The following is a 13,614-nucleotide window of genomic DNA, read 5'->3' as shown; positions in this document are numbered from 1 at the left end:
TCTTGGCGAGGCGATAGTCTTCGACTTCAAATGGAAAGTTGGAGACGATGTTCAAATATTTTAGAAGAAGGCATTCGTTATAGATGTGGAAAACGTTATACTGTGGAAAACAACGATGGTTTTCAATTTTACAAGAGACAGAGGGATGAATAGATGAAGTATTCGGAATTAAAGCCCGAGGAATCCAAGGAGAAGATTAGATTTATATCTTCGATTGTGTGCATGCGTGTGTTTGCTCACTTATTCCACTATTTGATTTGTGTGGAGAAAACTGGAGTTTCCAGGAGTAAAACAACTATCATCAGAAATAATGCGGAGCCTCCACAGCTCAATAGGTATCGACGATGTGCTCTGGTTGTAATTAGTTATATCTAGCGATGTCTCCACTTCTTGGGTGGTTTAAAAATCCTCAGATTTTCCCAGCAAAAGGGCATAAGAAGATGAAACATTATGAATCCGAGTAATTGTAGTAGAAAGTATACTACGGGTCAAAGAGTTTTTATAGAAAACAGTGACATTTTCACTGTTGCCATTCTGTTGTCTAGCAATCAGTGCTGGATCCAAAGGGATGGGGGATAGCGATTTCTTCCTATCAAGAAACAAAAGAGAAAAACAATATCGTGAATCTTTAGTTAAATAACGAAAACCTAGGAGGTATACACTTTTACGATTAAAAAAAAACAACAACGCCTTATACACTCAATGGACAAAACATCAGAGATTCATCAGACTACAAGACTCTGGTCCACTCTACAGAGGTCCAATTTTGATGGTCCCGACACCAGGCGAGGCGCAATGCCGATGACGAGCTGTCAACAGTGGTATACGATTGAAGCATCGGCTCCTGTAGCCCATAGTATGCAGGGTATGCCATATCATTCGAATGCTGACGCTGCTTAGACCTCCGACACTGAAACAGAATGCGATTTGTGCCGCCGTTGTCCTGCGGTTGGTCTGTACGAGCCTGTCCAGTCATCAATGGTGTGTGGTCGGACACCACTTGCTCGCTGGAACGTCCGTTGATGGTATATTCGCGGTAGACCCTTGATATACGGTTGCCCTCGAGAACCCTAGGGTTCTTACCACTTGGGCGATAGAATGACCCATCTATCTTCCGCCGATAATACGTTCACGATCAAAGTCGCTAGGATCGACACATTTATTCATGTTCGTCGATTGCGATACACTATTGGGAAGCCCGATGTCTGCCTATTTACGGCGTGCGTTCGGTTTGGGTACGTTTCACTCTGCGCGGAGGATACAAGTACCAACTTCCCATCATCCTTATCTCTAATGTTTTGTCCATTGAGTCTAAACTTTAAGCTATCCCACTTATACAGAGCAAATTATTTTAAAACATTCATGTCTTATGTTGGATTCTAACGGAGAGCTTTGTCTGTAAACAAGCAGTGGCTTATATCAGCTGAATACCGAAGCAAGCGGAGTAAAAATTAAATATCTGAAATAAATGTCATTAGTAAAAAAATTGAAGTAAATTATCAGATCCAAGCCATCGACAGTCCCTATGCAGGAAAAAAAAAAAAAAAAAAAAAACTTCATTTTCGATAATTGTTTTCTTAAACGCTGAAAATTTTCTTGGATTGATTCTTTCAGTTTGTCGTTTCCCCTTCCCCTTTCGAATATCGGATTCCCTTTGCAAGTGGGAATATAATTCTAATTAGCTCAATCCGGAATAACATGAATCTATTAGATTCATGTTATAAGCTTGAATCGATAATCTCATCGAAGTTTTTGAGAGTATGTAAACCAGTGCTAAGTAATGAATTGGTAGACGAAAAGCGATAAACAGGCTTTCCTATTAAAATGTATACATGGTTTCTTAGCAGCGTCAGGAATGTTCACATAGGATGAATCGGACCTACTGATATCTCTGTAGGGAAGAAAAAAAAGAATGTTCATAAATAATACTTAATATCACACAATATTTAATCAACTACAATCTAATATTTCGACGCTGCAAGCAATTATAACGTACCTAAATCTGCTTGTCAAAATGTGCAGAATATTATAGTCAAATGAATCATGCTCCGGTCCCCAAAATTCAACCGACCAGAAGACAGGTGCAATGAATAGTATAAGAATACAGAATCGGTAGTAGTCATTATTGAGGAACCTAGATGCATTATTGCTACAGAAGAGCCCAACAACCGAACACCTTTCAGATACCAGCAGAATCCGCGCCCAGTTGGATCAAGACATATAAAGCATGTGAAGGTTTGACACAGTACTCATCACGTAGGTTCCTAATGTTCTGCCCAGGATGTGCACCCAGACAGAATGAAGGGGAAGAGAGATAGATAGATAGATAGATATATAAAGAGAGAGAGAGAGAGAGAGAGTGACAATGGAGTACATTTCTTCTTCTTCTTCATGTAGCTTCCTCAGTGAGAGGATGCAGCACCATGTCCTTCCAGTTCTCTCTGTTGGTGGCTTTCCTTTTTGTTTCTGCATAGCCATGTGATCCTGTCCATGATCTTATGTCCTTCGTTTTTTTTTTTGCCTCTTGATCCTTTTCCTATAATTTTTCATTCTAAAACTGTTAGTATCCTCTGTCTTGCTGAACCTCTCAGTATATGTCCTGCCATTCACATCTTTCTTTGGATCATTTCCTGTAATAAAGAGATCTCTGTGTTCTCATTCTCTGTAGGACATCTGCATTTGTCACATGTTCTGTCCATGGAGTACACTGAGAAAATAATAACTAAAAGCGCTCTTTTTCACCGATCTATTTCAGTGTTCACAGTTCATTGATCAACAAATATGTCAAATACTTCAAGTGTTTTTTTTTTTTTCATTTCAATTAGATGTACACAATCTTTATGAATTAGAATACAATTTTAATACTTCTGCTTATTTCCATTGTTTTTCAGCCATCTGTTGTAGTTCTATGCTATTATTAATCAATGATTACACCGATTATTAGGTGATATAATGCTTTTCGGAGTTCGTTAATTCTAAAAACTTTCTTGATTCTAAGGACAGCACTCTGGTACTTGAGATGTGAACCTTTGTCAGTTAATATTCACTGCATTATTTTCAGACAGTTCGCTTAAAACATGAAAACAGTCCGGAATGAAGTGACTGCATCTGTGGCTGGGTTGTTCCATTTATTTCTAGGTTGATCTTATTTGAAAGATACCTAGGTGTAGTCGCTAGACCATGAAACCCGAAGTTTGCGATTGAAAATTAAGTACTGTCATTCTCAATTTTGAAATACTGAAGGCAGCTAGTTACGTTTATCTACGACATGAAGAGGCCATTTTTCATTGGAACAGCAGAGCGACCATGCACAACATTCAAACGACTGAAATCTGACATTACATATGTTGCATAGTGTGGACTCAAATCAGTGTCGTGCTGAGAGTTCTCGGGCATCCATTATAATAATAAACAAGTAAGAAATGTAAGGAAATAATAGCAGACAATCAAACGTTGCGTTTCGTAAATGAATTCTTGATTAAATGGCATTTATCAAAATAGTTGGAGCATAAACATACGCCAAATTTTGTCATTCAATGGTCCTATTGATATTTAAACTGAAAAATGATTCAATAAATTTTAACAGAGATCCTAAAATACCAAATCTCATTAAATTCCATTCAGTGCCACACGTTCTAAACAGTTCAATTATAACGGGAAAAATTAATTGTTCGTAAACCATTTCTTGGACCTAAGACTAAAAAAAAAAAGATCCATCAACGACTCTTGGACCTACGACTAAAAATCACTGTACTACAGGGTACGCTTGTGACTAAATACTCCAGAGTTACAGAAGGTTAAAATAATGTTAAAAAACTGTCGATATTTCTGTCGTTTTCGCAAGAACTATCATACTGCCTGTGTCAGTCTAGATCAATAAGAGCAATAAACTGGCAGCACTTTTATAAAAAATTAATTAATTAATTAATTAATTAAAAAATATTGCCGAATTTTGCCACTACAAATAGTCGGAATGAAATCAAAATCAAAGCTCAATAAATTTTAAGAGAGGTCCTAAACACCAATTTCATTAAACTCTATCCAGTTAGGACGGAATTATCAATATGTCCGACTTTTTTTACCAATTAAAATAATGTGAACAAAACCAAAGACAAACTACATGGATATATTCTCCGTTATCATAAATCTCAAATATTTTTCAAAATTCTTTTCTTGTGGCCATAACACAAGACAGTTTTTGCCCCTTTCTGTCCCTGCAAATGGTCAGATTGCAACAAAATTAAGTTGGCTCTCCACAAAGTTTTCTAAGGATTGTGAATAACCGAATATCAACAAAATCCATTTATAAAGATTCTAAGAATAACCAGCTTATACGGACAAAACATATACATATACGGACAAAACGTATCTAATAACTACTTCCATGTTTATTTAACGCACCTAATGAGCATGTCTGTGTATTTCCATATGCATCTGTGGTGCATATAGAAATGCACCACAGATGCATTTTATAGCAACCATAATTGTTATAGTTGTTTATAACATAAATATTATAATTGTTATAGCAACCATAACCCATCAGAAAATATAAGCAGGAGCTTCAAATTTTGGCAGCAGCATAAAACTGCCCATAAGAATTGCAGTGCTAAAACCAATAAAAATTGGGACCCATCTGGGGAAGATATAAAGAGGGAAAAGTTTATCCTACAACATTAACTAATGAACATTTTAAAAGATATTTCTTATTGATCTGAAAATTGTGTTTCGCACATACGTTGCACCCATAGCAGCTGTTGCGCAGCCATCGAATGTTATAAAATAGCTCATCTCCAATCCCATTATCCCTTGAGTGTTAGGTTCAATGGTCCGTCATGGCCAAATAAGATGGCTTCTTTGAACCCTAATTAAATGCGCTTTCTTATAGGGTGGTTAATCATATCGGCATAGTTTGATGTCTGTCAATTGCGTGTGTGTGTGTTCTTCTAAGCGGTTTGCCCCTTTTGCGGGATAATAAACCCTTTTGTTTCCGCAGGAAACTAGGGTGTCCATAAGTTTCTTCGCGTCAACAGGATTCGAACCTAGGTCTTTCCAACCAATGGCCATTATAGAAACTAACTGAGCTACGAAGACTCTTATAAAATAGAAGTAAATTTTACAACTGTGCCATTTAACTTAAGAATCTGAGGAAAAATTGCTTATGGATCGCCATTTCGTTTATCATATTTCAGAGTTTTCTTGTTATAGCTACAATATTTCTATCTTTTGTAAGAAGTGAGCAAAACAGAATATTGGGCTATGTCTGGTTGGCCGAGTGGTTATCCGCTCCCCCCCCCCCCCCCCAACCAACCAAGAGGCTGTGGCCACGAGCATATGAATGTTCCATGTTTGGTCTCCAGAGCAGGAATTGCGGACTATATAAAAATAAATTTTAAAAATGCCAATATTTATATATATATATATATATATATATATATACGTGAGCTGTTCAATAAGTAATAAGACTAATTTTACTGTGGCGAAACCACTCATCACAATATTAATTTCTGTGGAATAAAGAAATGTTGCTGTCTGTATTAACAAAAGAGGTTGATAGATGGTGCATACGGGCTGATGTGCAAGAGTGTCACGTGACTAAACGCAAGTGCTCATCGGCGCGCCTACGAGGTGCGACCAGTCTTCGAAATGGAAGCGTCCTTGGAATAGCGTTATGCGATTAAATTTTGTGTGCGTTTGCAAATCGGCATCGGACAGTTGTAACATGATACGCGAAGCTTTCCACGATGAAGCAATGTCGAGGGCAAGTGTTTTTCGCTGGCATAAAACTTTTAAGGAAGGAAGACAAAATGTGGAAGATCTTGAATGTGAGGGAAGACCTTCAACATCCATCACAGAGACAATGATCAACACAGCAGCGATTATCATCAAGCACGTCAAAAGGAAGCGTCCATTGCTGAAGAATGGCTTCTTACTGCACCACGATAATGCAAGGCCACATATTGCTGGTTGTGTAGTGGACGTTTTGCAGAAGAACAACACAGATATCCTACCACATCCTCCATACAGTCCTGATCTCGCACCGTGCGATTTCTGGCTGTTTCCACAGCTCAAGAAACCACTAACAGGCCGCCATTTCGAAAGCAACAAAGCATGTGCAAAAGTAGCGGAGGCGGTTTTGAAAGAACTCTCAAAAAACGGACTCTCACATGTGTTTAAGAAGTGGACGCAACGTTGGGACAAATGCATCGCGTCTCACAGTAGTTACTTCGAAAAAGACCATGTAAATGATGACGATTAAAGATAATCTGTTTTCTGTATAAATATAGTCTTATTACTTATTGAACAGCCTAGGTATATATCAAATTGATAAAAATGGAAAAGAAAAATCCACAGCCCACCCACGGCACTAAGGTTTACACAAAAACCTTTCCTGGGTGGGAACCACATAAAAAGATAAACAAATACATAGCATGCAATTTAAGTAATGGGTGCAGCCGAAAAGGCTCTGTTTCTGTTAATTCAATTTAAACAAATTTATACCAAGAAAATAGCATGTCTGTGGCAGAGAGCCATAATTCAGTAAAAAATAAAGGCAGGAGTTTCAAGTTTGATCAGAATTAGAATGCAAATATATCAAAATCGGACTAGAAGGTTTGGGTTGTAAAGAAAAATGTATAACGGGGCCTCGAGTCTTATGCATTACTCTTAACAGTTATTTATCTTACGTCTCTCTCTCTCTCTCTCTCTGTGTGTGTGTGTGTGTGTGTGTGTGTGTGTGTGTGTGTGTGTGTGTGTGTGTGTGTGTGTGTGTGTGTGTGTGTGTGTGTGTGTGTGTGTGTGTGTGTGTGTGTGTGTGTGTGTGTGTGTGTGTGTGTGTGTGTGTGTGTGTGTGTGTGTGTGTGTGTGTGTGTGTGTGTGTGTGTGTGTGTGTGTGTGTGTGTGTGTGTGTGTGTGTTACTGATTTAAATTCTCTACCTGTTGGGAACTTTGATCAAAGCAACCAGGATCTTGATTCAGCAAGTATAACAATAAAGCAGGCGGATTTAATATATCTAGGAAAGTAGAGTTTTAGAAATATTATAAGAGATTAGTAAACGCCATTAACAGCAAATGCTCGACGTATGCTGTTTCGCTAATTATAGGCACATAACAAGAATTCCATCAATACTTATAAGTGACAAGTATCTTACAGTCATTTAGTTTGAGAGCTTGAAGCATTAGAGAGGGATGAGTGTCTCGGATACGATATTATTATTTTCATTTTAACATAAAAAGCTCTCATATTTTATCATGTCGATAATTTTCTGTCTTTTCAAAATTTACAAAAATATCCAATAAACGATTCTCGTATTTGTTGGAGAAGGTTTTTATTCCCTCTCTCTCTATGGAGAAAAATGTTATTAGATCATCTGATGCTAGATCAGATTATCACCCAACAATTGGATCCAAGCGGTAATTTATTCGAAAAAAAAATAAACAGGGAAAAGTTAATAGACACAAATTTGATATTTCTAAATTACAAAATGCTGTAAGGAATTTAAAATAAAGGAAAGTATTATTATTTTTTTTTTACCAGAGACTTCCAGGGAATCAGGGACTCATCCATGGAGGGCACATATCACCCACACCAGCGTTGAATTCATTCACACTACCTGAACTCACCCACCTCCCAAGGCAATCAATTCCAATCATGCACCGCTCTCAGAGAGAAAAATCTAGCTCTCATCTCTTTCTTGACTGCACTGATTCTTAACTTCCATGAATGTCCTCTCGTCCTCTCCCTACCCGCCATAAATGAAAAATTTCATCTACTGATATCCTATATAGCCCTTTCAGAAGTTTGAACTTCCCTATCATACGGCCCTTCTTTCTATTGTCTACAGTCCAAAAATTTTGAATCTGTCCTCATAATATACATTTCAGTTCCGATATCTTTAACACCTTCCTTTGTACTCTCTCCACTGTATCTCATCTCAGAAACCAGAAGATCGGAATTGCATAGTCCATGTGAATCTTATGAAGGCTTTGGAAAGAAGTAAAATGACTTCCTCACATGTCAATGTTCGTTTCAACATTGCACTTATCATCTGAGTTGCACATTTGCAATCTTTGTTGTATGGCCCCTTAACTCCAGCCTCTTATCAACTAAAACTCCAAGATCCTTAGCCTCATCAGTTACTTCTAGCATAATATATCTCATTAAACCACATGTATAACTTTACATTTACTGACATTGAAATAGTCATTTTCAAATGCCTACAATTCAGTCTATTCAAATAATTATGCAAACACTGCATGTCAGTCGCATTCTTAATTACACTGCCTATCTTTGCATCATCAGAAACAGCTATATGTTTCCTGGCAAATCCTTCCAGACGTCATTAATGCAAAGACAATTAATTCTTGCGGACTCATCCCCACCATACATCACTTTTTGATATCTATCAGTCAGCCATTCCATTCTTTTATCCATGCTAATAATTTATAATCCAATAAACGGAAACAAGTAAAAAAAAAGTCCTTATACAGTGAAACATGTTGCAGGATATGCTGAAAAAAAAAAGAACGGTTATCAATGGAAACCTGGAGAGTAATTGATAAAAAGAAGAAGAAGATAAGCTGAAATTATGAGCAAAAATCACATCTAGAAGAAACCGAAACGAAATATTTTGAACAAAAAAAAGTTAAAAGAAATACTAGGAAAATAAACACCAGTGGTGTGAAGAACTGGCAATGAAGGCGCAACAAGCTGCAAACAAACTCGTATAATAGTAGAGCGTTATACAGTTATTATAAGAATTATTTCTGGAGACGCTGCGCAAAAGAATTTCCCAGCGGAGGATCTAAATTGAAAAATTCTGGTATTAAAGAAGAATAATTAGAAAGGTGGAGACAATACTTCATTTAAATCTTAAGTAAACAGAAGTAAAAAAAAATTAATAAATAAAAAGGAGTAGATTAGTGACTTGGTTGGCCGAGTGGTTAGCGTATCTACTCTCCAAAACAGGCTGCAGGTTCGAATCCCGCTGTGGGCATGAATGTTTGTATTGTCTTTGGGTGGTAGATGAATTTCATCGCCCGGTGTGAGACCACCACTCTGCTTATTGGAGGTCTGAAATGGCTAAAACTATTCAATGTTCGGTCTCTAGAGTAGGGTTTCCAGAGAACAAGTAAAAATTACAAGAATTAATAAAAATACAAAAAAAAAAAAAATTTCCTTTCCCCTCCCACGGTACTCATGTACTATACGTTTACAACCTTTAGTGGAGAAAGTCACATAAAAAAGATGAATTAAAAACACATACCAGTCCATCACATTCAGTGGTGATAAAAAGGATCATTAAAGAAATAAAAAATGGGAAATGATCTTTGGGAAAAAGAGACATTTCATAGAGACTGGAATACAGGCATAATAGTAACAATTCCCCCCCCCCCCAAAAAAAAGAGATTTAGGATTAATAATTAGATGGACATAACCTGCTATGTGTTATTAAGTAAGCATTTTTTGCAAGATTATCCTATCATTTCAAGAATTTTAAATATTTTACATGAAGGCATTAACACATAAATATAATAACTAAACAGTGGTAAATTTAATTATTTTTTATATTTATTATAAAAAGGTCTCCGATTCCTTTGCTAAAGGGTGCATGTGGAGGCTACTTCAAAATGAAGGAATGCCACAGAAGATAATAAACCTCATAGAGGAGGGTGATAATAAATTCCAATGCCGGGTGCCGCATGATGGATATTTATCACAACCATTCCAAACTTTATCTGGAGTACGACAAGGATGTCTGATATCTCCCTTATTATTATTATTATTATTATTATTATTATACTGGAACTAAATCATGTTTTAAAATAGAAAAATGACGCATACCAGAGGAATATCATGGATATCCGAAATAAACTAACCACATTAACAGAAGAATAGCTGAAAGTTCATTTGAAAATAAATACAAATAAAACGAAAGAAGTGAGAATAAATGTGGATAATAATGTACCGAGTACAACAGCAAATGAAAAAAAAAAAAATCAAATTTAACATATCTCGGTAGTGGTTATCCACAGATGGCGGAGCTGCTAGAATACAAAAAGCAAGAGGTACATATGCTAAACTTGATGGATTTTATGGAAAATGAAAAATATTCAGACACATACCAAAATAAAAATATTCAATTTATGTATTAAATCAGTCGTTTATGTCGATGTGAAACATGATTCGTTTCACAGAAAATACAAAAAAAGCTATAAGCATTCATTAACTGATGTCTGTGATATACTTCGAATATGGTGACCTCGAATTATTACAATTAGGGTTTCTGGAAAAAAAAAAAGAAAAAAAACGAATCATCAAAAAAGTCAAAGTGGAAATAAGAAAATGAAAATTCAGGTGGATTAGACATACAATTAGGAAAGATAATCAAGAAATCTGCCATGTGGTGCTGGAATAGAATCCACAAGAGAAGCGAACCGATCTTTTCTAAAAACATGGACGAGACTGATTTGAACAGAATGTGAGAATCAGAATTCTGCTAAACTAAAACCAAAGAGCGATGATAATAGGACGATGAAAAGTATTTACGGATGCTGATAAAAGCTGGGATGGGGGGGAAGAAGAGAAAGAAAACATGTTAACAGGGTTCGAACATATTAGACAATACGTCACACTGCTTCTCAAACATTAATTTATTTTTATAGTATTCAATTCATTTCAAATGCAATATTCATCTGCAAAAAATGACACGAAAGCAACATTTTCTGGTCAATTATAGGAATCAACGCCGCGTAAAACCGCATTAAAAGGAGATTTTCCCATGATAGGAAATATCCGTCATCCAAAAACGTGATTCACCATCTGTTAAATATCTGAAATTTCGGTTTATTTATTAGAATTTCAAATGGGTTATGGCGAAGCATACTAATAACTAATTTGCTAATATACTAAAATAACTAATAAAGCATACTAAAAAAACTAATTTGCAAATTAACAGAAATTACAAAATCAAAAGTCAAAATGAGAAAAAATTTCATAACTCTTCCCTTATTTTGACTCTGTTACGTAGTGGATACTGCCTGACAGCGCTAAGCACACGCTGTCAATAAATCATGTTTCCGTTCTTACCGATAGGTGACGCTAGATGTCGATACAAAAAAATTACATTATAATTAAATTAAAACAATCCGGATTTTAATATTTACCTTTTATAATATGAAAAGTTATATGTTAACAGCATTTGTTGCTCTAAAACTATCTCTAAAAGCTAGTGATGATTGATGAGGATCTGTTTTCTATCTTCATTTGAATGCATATTAAGACATCTGGTACATCTATCTTGACTTTGTCATTTTCTTCGCTTTTTGACAATCCAAAACAAAGGTTGGACAAACAGTGAACTTAATTCACCATACAAACTTTCCTATCGGTGGGAAATTCTCCAAGGGAAAAATTTTATCCCAGGCACAAAAGGGGAGGGAAGACAGGGGAAGAACGGAAGATTTAGCCTAATAACCGAAGATTGTTTCGAAAAATACTTTTCACCAAACTTTGGCAATGACTCTTGCACATTTCCCTCTGGAAAGAACGAAAGAAGATATTGGCCTATCAGTGCAAGTAAAGTTCTTCCAAAAGTGCCTGTAGTGTAAGGGAGATTCCGTATTGTTCTAGAAATACCGACAGACAGCCTTAGATATCGGCCTCACTAGCCCCGAACACACATTTATTGGTGATAAGCTATGTCGTGTGAGAAGTTAATAAATCTTGCGTCTGTCACACTCAGGCTATCGCCCCTTTTATCTGTGTTCCCTGCCTCGCGGTTACAGATAGTGAACGCCAGCTCTCTCTCTCTCTCTCCCGCGCGCGCTACCAGGAGTCCCCCAAGCTGAGACCGACGGCATAGACGGGGTTCGAAACGTGAAAAGATACAAATTAAAAGGGGCTGAGTTCCCTTAATTATGTCACGTGTCACCAATGCTAAAAGTTCATTATGGAACGCCGCGCATTTCTTTGATTGGAAAGGATAATTATTGACAGGTGTGATTGGTCTTCGCGGTGCTTTCACTAAATTTTACTGTGATTCTTTTACCCCCCTACCCATCCCAAGCTATTGGGAAAGCACGTACTAAATTTGGGTTGTAGCCTAGGGTATTACGGAATGCATGCATAGTTGCTTACAAAACAAAAGACAACACTGAGTCTGTGTTTTATGCTAATGGACAACACTTTGGGCGGAGCAAGTATTTTGCTTCGGGGCTGGGTGGAGACAATTTCAGTGCTTTAGAGGGTCAGCCGTTGCTGATTTCCACCTCTTTTTTCTGGGTAGACCGGGAGTTAATATCTCTCGTCTTCGAGTTGGTTGTGAACGCAACATGTGCTGAGTATTAATTGCTTCTAGGACAAATATACATTAAATAGCTGCCATTATACATAGTTCTTTTATGCTGTATTTTCTTCCTCCACCCTAGTCTCTATCTTTCACTCTTTTCTCAACAAACGTCACACCTATCATTAATACCTCACCTAACGACCATTGGTCTGTGGATAATTTATTGTTGCTCTGACATACATCTTTATTGACGTATCGTAGTTCCGATGTCAACACTTATTTCAATCAATTAAAAGCTATGTCTTTATTTCCAAACGACACAACTCTTAATAGAAAAGTGCTTGCTTGAAGCTAATATCATGACAATGCACACTTGATATAGGGAGAGAATAAAAAGAAAATAATATTTAATAAACTTCTCTGTGTATGAAAATAAATATTAAAACAATACGCACTTTGCTCAAATATGTCGATATCGAGAGAAGAAATAAGAAAAATACTAGAAAAATCTTAAAAGTGGTTGTTCTGATTACACTTTATTAACGTATCGAAACAAATGGGGGGGGGAGAAATATTTCATATTCATCTTGCCAATGAGAGAGAGAATATGCAATCACCACTATTATCAAGTGCATTGAACCCAAATCGCTGAGTTATAGACTTTGCTTACCCCCCCCCCCATCCCAACACACATCCCACAAACATCTTATCAAAGACACTCCTTTCTTTTTTTGCTTCCTGCTTACCTCTCGAACAGCTCATCTATATTATTTCCATTATTACAATTCTGGAAGACGACAACGCATAAAGAAGCTGGTTGATCCTTTCATTAGACCACTGCTACTGCGATGCTTGGCTGCGGTCATGCAGTTCGGATTAGACACATACAATCACGGGGCGTACTCACTTCATAAATCTACATTTCTAAATGAGCACTTTTGGTACAGGCCGTAATTCTTGCAGAAGATGACGCATGTTGAACTTGGTCGACAGCAGAGTCTATGAATACTTTTGATGTCGATGAGATATTACACTCTGATCCATTTAGGTGTGCAGGCAAGTGTGCTATAATTGGAAGTCCGCCGTACTAGGGAGAGGTCAAGGAAGAAAGAAAAGAAAATAAAGAAGCTTTTTGTTTAGCAGTAGGGTGAACAACATCAGTTCCACCGAAGAAATATTTCTATACGATCAATTACCACAGCAATATTAACATGTTCAGCCCACGAAGCCCTTTTCCAAATAAAAATCAATCTTCCCTTTGAGACGTACTACTTAAGCAATATATATATTAAGAACATAAGCTCTGACAACAACAACAGCAAGTTAT

The sequence above is a fragment of the Typopeltis vanoorti genome, chromosome 9 (assembly GCF_054136105.1).
Source record: "Typopeltis vanoorti isolate ZY-2024b chromosome 9, IOZ_Tvanoo_1.0, whole genome shotgun sequence".
Taxonomy (NCBI): domain Eukaryota; kingdom Metazoa; phylum Arthropoda; class Arachnida; order Uropygi; family Thelyphonidae; genus Typopeltis; species Typopeltis vanoorti.
Note: the sequence above shows the minus strand (reverse complement) of the source record.